Source organism: Solanum lycopersicum, chromosome 1, assembly GCF_036512215.1.
Source record: "Solanum lycopersicum chromosome 1, SLM_r2.1".
NCBI classification, from domain to species: domain Eukaryota; kingdom Viridiplantae; phylum Streptophyta; class Magnoliopsida; order Solanales; family Solanaceae; genus Solanum; species Solanum lycopersicum.
In genome coordinates, this window is record NC_090800.1 from 22,831,841 (window position 1) to 22,842,787 (window position 10,947).

Below are 10,947 nucleotides of genomic sequence, written 5' to 3' on the forward strand. Positions count from 1 at the left end.
ACCGCACAACTTTGTTTTACTATATTTGTAGTCCTAATTTACTTGTTGCCCTAAATTTGCCAGCAATTTTTACTTAGATACTTTAATTAGGTTTTGTTCATTTTAGACATCTCATGTCAGGTTTCGTTGTGTTATTTTGACACTTTCAGCTGACATGACAAAGTGAGTGTTATACACTCGCTAGTGACGCGTGAAGGACTAATTTAATCTATTTTACTTTATTTTTTCTGTTTTTCTTTCTCATTTTATACCCACTGTCTTTTCCATTATTTTTCAAAGCTTAAAGTACTCCATTGGAGGTTAAATTCTAAATCTTTTGTTATAATAATTTCAATTTCAATTTTAATTTCACACTACAAACACATATAGACCCAAAAAGAAACAATAAATCGAACTCATAACACCCCAAATCATGTAAAGTTCACCCACAATAATCCTAAAATATGAGCAAAAAAAATTTAATTTTTACTATGTAAATGTTAGTCACACTAATCTTAAGCCCTAATTAAATTACAAATATCACAAAATTAAAGAAAAAAAAGACTGCAATCTTAAAATATGAACCATTATTGTTATAGATTTGCAACTTTTAGCCTTAAATCAAATGAAAAAAAAGAGGTTGCAGCGAATGGAGATTATGACAGAAAAAAAATCATGAAAGGAGGAATAAAATGGTGAAGATGGTTATGTGGTTGTGGGTGTGATAGAAAAGATAATGAAAATGAAGGAATATGATAGAGTAGATTGTGTGGGTGTGGATTTATGACAAAAAAAGTAAAGCTTAAAAATAATAAAAATGGAGCAATACAATGGAGAAGATGAATGAGGAAGATGACTGGTAAGTTGTGGGGGGTTTGTATTTTTCTTTAAATTTGGCAAGTATTTTATTTAATTTTTACGAATAAAAAGACCACATGTCATTTATTTATTGGCTACTTTTTTGTCATGTATTTTAATTCTTATTTTTTCTTTTTAATATAATAGACTTTTAATGAGTTGACATGATGTAATTGGGCATTCAATCCACGTGGACATGTTTGGTTAACAGGCACTTGAAGTCAACATGTGCTATTGAAAAAAGTGTCATAATGACAAAATAAAACTTGATATGAAGTGTCTAAAATGAACAAAACCTAGTTAAAATGTCTAAGTGGAAATTGTTGTCAAAGTTTAGAAGGTAACAATGGGTTAGACCTAGTTTTTAACCATTTGTGGTTATGTTAATGTGTTGGTTTTTACTTTTCAGTAATCATTTAATTTAAATATATTGATAATCATTTAAATAAAATTTGTACTATCGTGGAAACAAGTTATATCCATGGATTGAAGATGTGAATTTCTTATGTATAAATCATTGTCAATTATTTTATGTTTGTCGTTTGACTTGAATCAAAAGATATAATTTATAGTTCTAATTTATGTTGCAGTATTCAATGGCATACTTAAAGGAAAAAGAATCACACGTCTAATACAAGTTTAAGTGATACATAAAGAGTTTTTTCCTTTCTATATACTTAGCTTGTGTTTCACATGTGACATAAAATTATGATTTCAAATTAGTGTTTTCACATCCAATTTTAGATTATATACATACATATATATAATTCTAAATCATTATTTCCAAAAAGTCAGAAAACCCGTAAATTTATTTTTTTAAAAAATAAATAAAATTATCATTTTCTTTTAGTCAATAAGAAATTGCTCCAATAATAAGTATGATTCTCACTTTCAACTTTAAGCTTGTGATTCGAATCACTAATTTATAATCACAGACATTTACTCATAAAAGGAACACGAAGATGTAAAATTTATTTAAAGCCCTTATTAAATTCCGATATTGTTCTACAGTTAGCTCATTTGGCAAGATATTATAGGACTCGGGAAATTTTTGATAGCTTTCCCAACATGGGATTTTCATGTTTATGAAAAAAATGTCTAAATACAATTAAATATTCAAATAAAACTTCTGACTTCAAATTAATTAGATTTCCCATAACTGTATAACGACACTATCTCAACCAAATACTAAACTTTCCTAATGATGTAAATAATTGCCAACCACCATGGGTTTATAGCAATTCTTGCATAATTGCCTGCTATTCTGGAAATTCTATCTATAAACCATCTTACAGAATCCATGATATTATAACAGCTATACCACATGTACAAATATCACCAACAAATGAAATTAGCAATATCCCAGCTCTCTTTGGCTAATCAAAGTCGAAGCAACCTTCTTCGTTTCAACAGGTCACCAGTAAAGCCATTGATTCTTCAGAATCCAGCATCACGATCACCTCTAAATTTTACCCGGTTTGGTTCCATAATCAGTCATTCATTCAGCAAAGCTACAACTACAACACACATTCGTTGACCAACCCACTGTAGATGTTTCAAACGATTATTGCACTTGCGTCCTAAACACAGTCTACCTCCTACAGAAGAAGCTGTTCAAGCTTCAAAGACTATATGATTTGTGAGAGAAAATACCTTTTTAATTACAATCACTATAAAACATTCTGGCCCTTGAGCAGCATCCTTCATTCTCTTCAAAGTAAAAGAGTTACAATTATGGACTTTTCACCCTGATTACTTCCCAAACATGGCTCAACTTCAAGCGACAGCTAGTAGAACCCCAAATATAAGGTCTGGGCTAACAACTAACAGAACCATAATGACAAACCTAATGGATCACAAGAAACATAAAAGAATCAGGATTCAGAAGAGTAATCACAAGGCAGAAAATTAAACCCATGATATGTATTATGTATTCTTTTTTATTTATGTATAAGAAAGCAGAAAAGTAAACCCTGGATATAGATTCCATGTATAGCTAATCTGAGCATAGTTGCATAAGGTACCATATTCTTGCATCATAGACCTCCGGCCTAAAGAAGTTTATGTAGAGAGTGTGCATCTTACTTTTACATACAACAAAAAACCCTGTCTAATACCAGTGAGTGTTGTCTGTAGGGTAGAGTGTATGCAGACCTAACCCCCTTGAAGGAAGAGAGGCTGTTCCGGATAGACCCGAGTCTATGTGTAAATACTTTTAAATGTAAGGAAAACCAAAGAAATGAGACCAGCCCGGAGTATGACCAAAATTCTCACCTGGAAGATTGGGACAGTTAAGTGATGGACAACAGATGCAGAAAAGACTGACTAAGATCGCACACTCAAAAGTGAGTAAATAAGCACTAGGTTATTTATTAGATACTTGACTTCCCAGCCCCTCCTAGTGAAAACCTGCCATCAGTGCAGTAGCTCAGTGCTGTATATACAAAGCTAAACAATTGATCAGAAAAACAAGCTAGAAGCGGAACCTGAGCAAAATGAACCTGAAAGAGAAGAAGTACAAAAACTTGTGCCTCGGCTATAATGCAAATAAAAAGTACTTAAATTTAATGGAAGCCAGATCATGTGCTTAAGCAATTACAAAAGCAGATAATTATATTTGAAATGATAGGTGCAATGGTTTCATGAAGTAAAACTAAATTCAGGAGTTAAAATCTGCCAGAAATGCAACTTTTTAGCATATTTAGGCTCCAATCTTCCAAAACTCTACAAAAAGAGTAACTCCATCCACAGCTCAAGAAGCAATCACTTTATTTACATTTATTGTTATCATGATCTTGTTTTTCCTTGATAATATTAGTTTTTGTTAGATAAATATCAAAACTGACATACTCCAGAACGTTTGGCGACATTCCTTTTCTAAACACCTTTCAAAAGTGGAAATTCATTACAACAATAAAAAAATTAAACTTTGATGTAACATTTCTCTAACAAACTAATTTGTGAAGCAATATTGTAAACATTTTGCTCCACAACTACTAATATTTACATATAAGTCATGACGTTTCAAAAACAACATCAATCAAATAACACCATATAAAACGGGACAAAGTATTTTATAGTCATGATTTTCTTTTTCTACAGAACTATGTTCAGAATAGCACCATAGAGCCACCCCCACACTTATAAAGAATGGAGGATGAGGAATGAAACCATATAAAGCTGAACTCAATCGAACTTTTAATAAGTAAGCAATTTCCGTAAATAGTTTCAATACTAAGTTGGTACCACTTTTACAAAAAGCATCTGTGGAGTGTGAACTATACACCCTATGTATCCATGAAATCAATGAAGTCTAGCACTTTCTTTTTTATTTTTTTTAATTTGATTTTTTTTAAAAAAAAATGAAGTCTAGCACTTGATCTTTATATTAAAACAAAAAACAAACAAAAAGGTCTAATCATGGTTATAGCCTGTTTGGCCAAACTTCTGAAAAGTCAAAAGTGCTTATTTTATTTTTAAAAAAAAGTGCTCAACCAGAACATACCCAGTGTAATCCATTTGGGGAGGGTAGAGCATATGCAAACCTCACCCCTACCTTGGAGGAAGAGAGGTTGTTTTCAATAGACCCTCGACTCAAAAGTTTCAAAGCAGATCGAAAAAGGAACAACAGAAGATGGAATGACAAAGCTTTCTGGAGTTGAAAAAAAAAGGACCAGTAACTACAGCAAAATTGTTGTCCTTCCTTTTCTTACATGAAAACAAAGTTTTGTCAGCTCAATCATAATAAAATATTTTACCACATTGGTTTCAGATTTGACTTTGTAAGTTTATAAGTATCATACTTCATAAGAAACTCACTAGATTTAGAACTTCCGAATTCTAAATTTATTTAACTATTAATACTTAGCACTTTGGCGTGGCATTCTATCTACCAAACTATATTTACAACCACTACTTAGATATTGTCATCCACCACAACTGATAATTAAATATATAAGCCAAAGAAAGCTCAAAAAATGCACACCATTATGCATTTTGGTAAAAAAGAAATATGACGAAACATGACAAAATAAAAACCAAAGGAAAAACCAGCGAAAATCATAAGCAGTGTAACCTTGCTTCACGGAACAAAATACTGAATAAATCAAAATAAAGGCCACTAGAAAACAATAAATAGACAATGCCAATAAAGAGTGACATGTACATCTTTAAATTCAAAAAAGAAAAATTAGCAGAACTCTAGATTTGACAGCACATATAGATAACAAATAATGAAGCCCATAATAAGCAACTAAACAAAGATTAGAAATGGAGGATGAAATGCAGCAAACAGTATAGCAAAAAAGTTACCTAGCTTAGATTTCTTGAAGCCGATATTGCCATTCATAAGGCCATGCCTTCCTCTTTTACAACCACCACCGAACTCCATTGAAGCAGCAGATAACTTACCTTCGCAAAAGTTGGAGACAAGGAGAAAAAAGAAATTGAAACACTAAAATCTCAGAGAAAACGAAGGGTTGGCAGAAATTGCTACTTTAATATTGGCAAAAGTGCATTTCAAATTGATTAGCCGAACACACACTGCTACTCTCAAAAAGTACTTTTTCAAGAAGCACTTTCCAAAACAAGCAGATTTTTTAAAACTTTGCTAATCAGGTCTCACCACAAAATTCCTACCACCCAAAAGATTTATCTTCAGAACAACCATGCCGTCTAGAAATTTCAAAATGTAAGATTATATTCAACCCATCAGTACAAAGAATCATCATATACCAATGACAGTGACCTCAAAACTAGATTATACTTAACATGGAAGATTAAATGAATACAGTTGGGAATGCTTAAAACTCAAGAATTGATGACATTACCAAGAATACCATATGTATATGCCATACATATAGACTTCACCTTCTGTTACGTAGACTTGAACCAATTGAATCATATCCAAAACATAACATAAACACATGGGGCGGGAATCATCACTCGTTTCTTGTTTATAACAAAAAAATTAAAGAAGTATATACATTGTCTATAAAAGAGCATACTTCTTGATTGAAGTAATATTATGAAAAAGAACCTTACAAAAATTAAATGGAAAGTTTGAAGAAATACTTCACCACACTGCATTGCTTAACATAATAATGTTGAACATAGAAGAGGTTTCTATCTCTAAGTGACTAGTATGTACAAATAATTAATTTAATTGATGCTCTCAACTGTTAAGTTTTCTCATCTCCTATAGTTGTACAACATACGGAATCCTTCAAAGTTGACCGCTACAGACTTGACGTAGTGAAAATTAAATCCCAACACCCCTCCCGCTGACAAGGGAAATAGCAACAACCAACTCCCCATATTTACTAGTACGGACACTGATGCATTTGCCACCAAGCAGACTCCAACAGTTAACCTGGGCCTTTTGGCTTCTGCATCTGATTCAGCTGAATACCACTCTTGAAAGCTTTCCACGAGTTACCACGTTCTTCGACTAGGTACTGCAAACAGAAGCATTAGGTAGAAATAGGTCAGGTATTAAAAGGTACATCCAACAACAATGACCAATTCTATGCTGCATTCAGTATTTGTTTCCAAAGTCTCAAATCCTTAGCAATTATACTTATCATTTCTTTCCCATGTTCTACGTATAAAAGGTCTATTCTTTCCAAATTAACACTCTCCGTTTAAAACTAGCTTCATGGCAAGTTTCATAGATCACCAAATAAAAATTTCCATACAGAAATTTACAGTAGATTCTATTGCCATAGAAGGGTTCGATGTGGGTGTATGTATATATAAAATTGCTCTAGTAAACTTCCACCAAAAGAGTTTCAATGTTCATAACAAATATTAATCTCTATAGAATGCATCAAAAAAACTCGACATATGAACTTATGATAAAATACGAACATCAACTAAATTTTGATCCTATAACATAACATATATATTCTATTTTGCAGCTTAAGAGAGGACAGCTAATAACACTTCATTTCCCACTAAAATTTTGATCTTTTGCGCAAAATCAGAACACATTATAGACAAAATCATACCCAAGATAATTATATACATGTCTATATATTACTCTTTTGAACTTCAAGCATCAACCATCATTATATCACCGTCTTCATCACGCATTGCATCCAGATCCCTTTCTCTAAGATCATCATCCTCACCAACTTCAGACAAGGTTGATGCTGTGAAATTTTCTTGAAATTCTATACCACCAATTTCACCATCCAAAATCACTTCAATTTCATCTCCATCTTCACCCTCATCTTCTTGTGGCAATTTATACCGACAGAGTGGACAAGTATTACTCCGATTAAGCCAAGGGATAATACAATCATTATGAAAAAAATGCTTACAAGGCAATTGACTCGCTTCTGTATCAATTCCAAATTCCTCCATACAAATCGAACAGTTTTTCGATGATTCATTGATTTTCACACTCGGAAGTGAGTTGAGAAATGATTGAAGAGTCGGTGAACGGAATTGAGGTGGGTTAAACAACTCAAACGAAAGATCGTCGGAATTACTCTCATCGGATTCAGTATCGGAATCGGAATAATTAAAAGTAATTGATTCATTGATGGAAAGGGTATAATCGGTAAGAGTTAAGTGTTGAGGAAAAGGTATAAAACTGGCAATGGTGTAATTAGGGAGGAGGTGGCGATGAAAGCAGCGAGGGCAACGAAAGGAGGAGCTGACGCCGACGGTTGTGGTTATGTGAAAGGCATCGTTGCAGTTGTAGCAACGGTAAGAACGGCGGTTACCGGCGGTGGGAAGGGTGGCCTCCGTCGTCGACATGACGGACTTCTGGTGTCCTCTTGCTCGATTTTCTCGAGGCACACAGTATACTTTTTAACTTTTTCTTTATTTTATTTTAGGAGAACAGTAGAGAAAACTTTCTATTTAAATTGTTTTGTGCATGAACCGGTGGAATTATAGCATCATTATTATATTTTGTCACAATTTTATTTTATTTAGTGTTATAAATATTAAAGTTAAGGCCAAAAGTATTTTTATGTCTAAACTAGGGAAAATTGTATATAATAACAAACTAATAACTTAAAATAAATGAAGTAGCTAGGGTTTGATTTAATTGTGCTCCATAACAAACGTTTGCAAAAAATTGCGAGGCGTCTCTTTCTCAAATATCTCGCTCGCTTCCTCACTTTTTATACAAACACAAGTGTATAAAAATTATATTTGATTGTATAACGCAGAGAAAATTGTATAAATACATATATTTTTGTTCCCCTCTCTCCCCTCTTCCAGATCTCGCTCGCCACCCTCGCCTTTCTCACTTATACAAACAGAAGCGAAATGTATAAATTGTGTTTCTGTTTGTATAAAGCGTAAGAAAATTGTATATACACATGCAAGTACATATATTTTCGTCATATACACTTATGATTATACAATAAAAATACTCCCCTGCCCAGTTTCTTTTGCCTTTCTCTCTTTCTCATTTTATACAATTTTCAAATTGTATCTAATTTCTCTCTTTCTCGTTTATACAATTCGATTCAATTGTATATTCATTGTCAAGTTTCTTTTGTCTTTCTCTCTTTCTCATTTTATACATATTCAAATTGTATATAATCGTTCTATACACTTATAATAATACAATTTGTTTTATACACTTTATTTTTATACAGTTTTCTGCCCAAGTGTCTTTCTCTTTCTTGTTTTATACACTTTGTTTAATACAATTTGCTTCAACTGTATATATATAGCGAATTATACAGTTTCTATGTTTGCAATGGAGAGCAATTATATAAACTTTGTTATAACATACAAATATGAATTTTTTATTTTCTATATGTGAAAGTTGCCCTCTAAACTATTCCATTTTAGATATAAATTATTGAAGTTAAAGGTCAAAATACAATTTTCGCTCACCTATCTTAGGTTCTAGCAATTTGATGATGTATTAGTTTTTGGTCTGATATATATATTGATTCTGAACTTGGTTTCAAATTTAAACTTTGACATCCAACTTTCATAGTGCACAAACATACATTTTAACTATCCTACCTTTAAATAAATAAACACACAATTTTTGGAGCCAAAGAGGGTGAAATGCAAACGCTCCCACGTGTATTACTGAGTCACTCACTCAATGACTGCCAACTAATTAAATATTTTATACGTCATTTTAGAATTAAAAAAATTAAATGAGATTTTGATTTTGAAATATAAAAATATATATTAAAAATCATTAAGGGTAGAGTTGTCATTTTCAACATTTTTTTTCCGTTTTGGGCCTCAAAATACATCTCACTCGCGCAAACTACGTGAACATCAACGTTTTGCCAGATAAGTCTCACGTGTTTATTTTTTAAAAGGTTGGATAGTTAAAGTGTATGTTTGTGCATTATGAAAGTTGGAGGTCAAAGTTAAAATTTGAAGTCAACTTTAGAGTTTAATATATGTATTATACCTTAGTTTTTTTTAATTATATTTTAAGAAAAAAAAGGTCATAATGTCCTTAAATTATGTGAAAGGAACAAGAATGTACTCCGTTTATAGTTTTGTTAAAAAATGTTACTCCGTCAATATTTTGATTCAAAATATCTTTATAGAATTTTGATCCAAAAATATTTCTATTGTTACAGAATGAGTCAAAAATGTCCTTTTCAAATAAATATATTATTTTTTTTCTTTTTAAAACACGTTCTTCATAATTAAGATATAATCAACGAACATTATTTTTGTTTTTCTTTCTTCTAAAATCACTTTAACAATAAAAATGTAGGAAGTATTTTTTTCTTCTTAAGGTGTGTTTGGTATGAAGGAAAATGTTTTTCATGGAAAATATTTACCTAGAAAATGTTTTTCTAAAAAATAAATAAATTTTACTTATTTTCTCATATTTGATTGTTGAGTAAAAAATATTATCGGGAAAACTTTTTTAGTGTTTCGTTTATGAATGATTTTTTTTTGAGAAATATCTTTTAGTTTACTAGAGTAGAAAATAATTTTTAAATTGAATTTTTTTAAAAAACAAACTTATGGGGGGACTGGGGGGGGGGGGGGGGGAAGATCGAGGGTAAGGGTGAAAAAATTAAAAATTGAATTTGAAAATATTTTTTTAAAATAAACTTAAAATTTTGTGCATTATGAAAGTTGGAGGTCAAAGTTAAAATTTGAAGTCAACTTTAGAGTTTAATATATGTATTATACCTTAGTTTTTTTATTATATTTTAAGAAAAAAAAGGTCATAATGTCCTTAAATTATGTGAAAGGAACAAGAATGTCCTCCGTTTATAGTTTTGTTAAAAAATGTTACTACCGTCAATATTTTGATTCAAAATATCTTTATAGAATTTTGATCCAAAAATATTTCTATTGTTACAGAATGAGTCAAAAATGTCCTTTTCAAATAAATATATTATTTTTTTCTTTTTAAAACATGTTCTTCATAATTAAGATATAATCAACGAACATTATTTTTGTTTTTCTTTCTTCTAAAATCACTTGAACAATAAAAATGTAGGAAGTATTTTTTCTTCTTCTTATGGTGTGTTTGGTATGAAGGAAAATGTTTTTCATGGAAAATATTTATCTAGAAAATGTTTTTCTAGAAAATAAATAAATTTTACTTATTTTCTCATATTTGATTGTTGAGTAAAAAATATTGTCGGGAAAACTTTTTTAGTGTTTCGTTTATGAATGATTTTTTTTGGGGAAATATCTTTTAGTTTATTAGAGTAGAAAATAATTTTTAAATTGAATTTTTTTAAAAAACAAACTTATGGGGGGATTGGGGGGGGGGGGGGGATCGAGGGTAAGGGTGAAAAAATTAAGAATTGAATTTGAAAATATTTTTTTAAAATAAACTTAAAATTTCTTTGGGGGTGTAGGGGGCTGGTTGGGTGCGGAGTGGTGGGGTCTAGGATAAGGGTGAAAAAATGAAATTTTGAAGTTGAAAATATATTTTAAAAACAATCTTAATTTTTTTTTGGGGGGGGGGGGGGGGTAGTAGGGGGTGGATGGGTGGGGCGGAGGGGTGACACATGCAAATTTGAAGTTGAAAATATTTTTTAAAGATAAACTTATTTTTTTTTTTGGGGGGGGGGGGGGGGGGGAGGGGTCAAAGTAGGGTTGACTTCCCTCGTCGACATAATTGACTTTTGGTGACCTCTT

The 10,947-nt window shown here is 31.4% G+C and overlaps 1 non-coding gene across 4 annotated transcripts; it reads right to left on the reverse strand.

The window, feature by feature from the left end:
* Nucleotides 1–1,868: 1,868 nt before the first annotated feature.
* On the reverse strand, nt 1,869–7,720 carry LOC101258294 (uncharacterized). 4 transcript variants are annotated; one of them, XR_011220741.1, is made up of 4 exons: nt 6,846–7,720; nt 5,149–6,293; nt 3,112–3,246; nt 1,869–2,683 (listed from the first exon to the last, which is right to left on the reverse strand). It is a non-coding gene; the product is annotated as an uncharacterized protein (transcript). The 4 variants fall into 4 exon arrangements; XR_011220743.1 differs by having other exon boundaries at nt 1,869–2,354; nt 2,491–3,246; XR_011220742.1 differs by having other exon boundaries at nt 1,869–2,382; nt 2,491–3,246.
* Between the last annotated feature and the right edge of the window lie 3,227 nt (nt 7,721–10,947).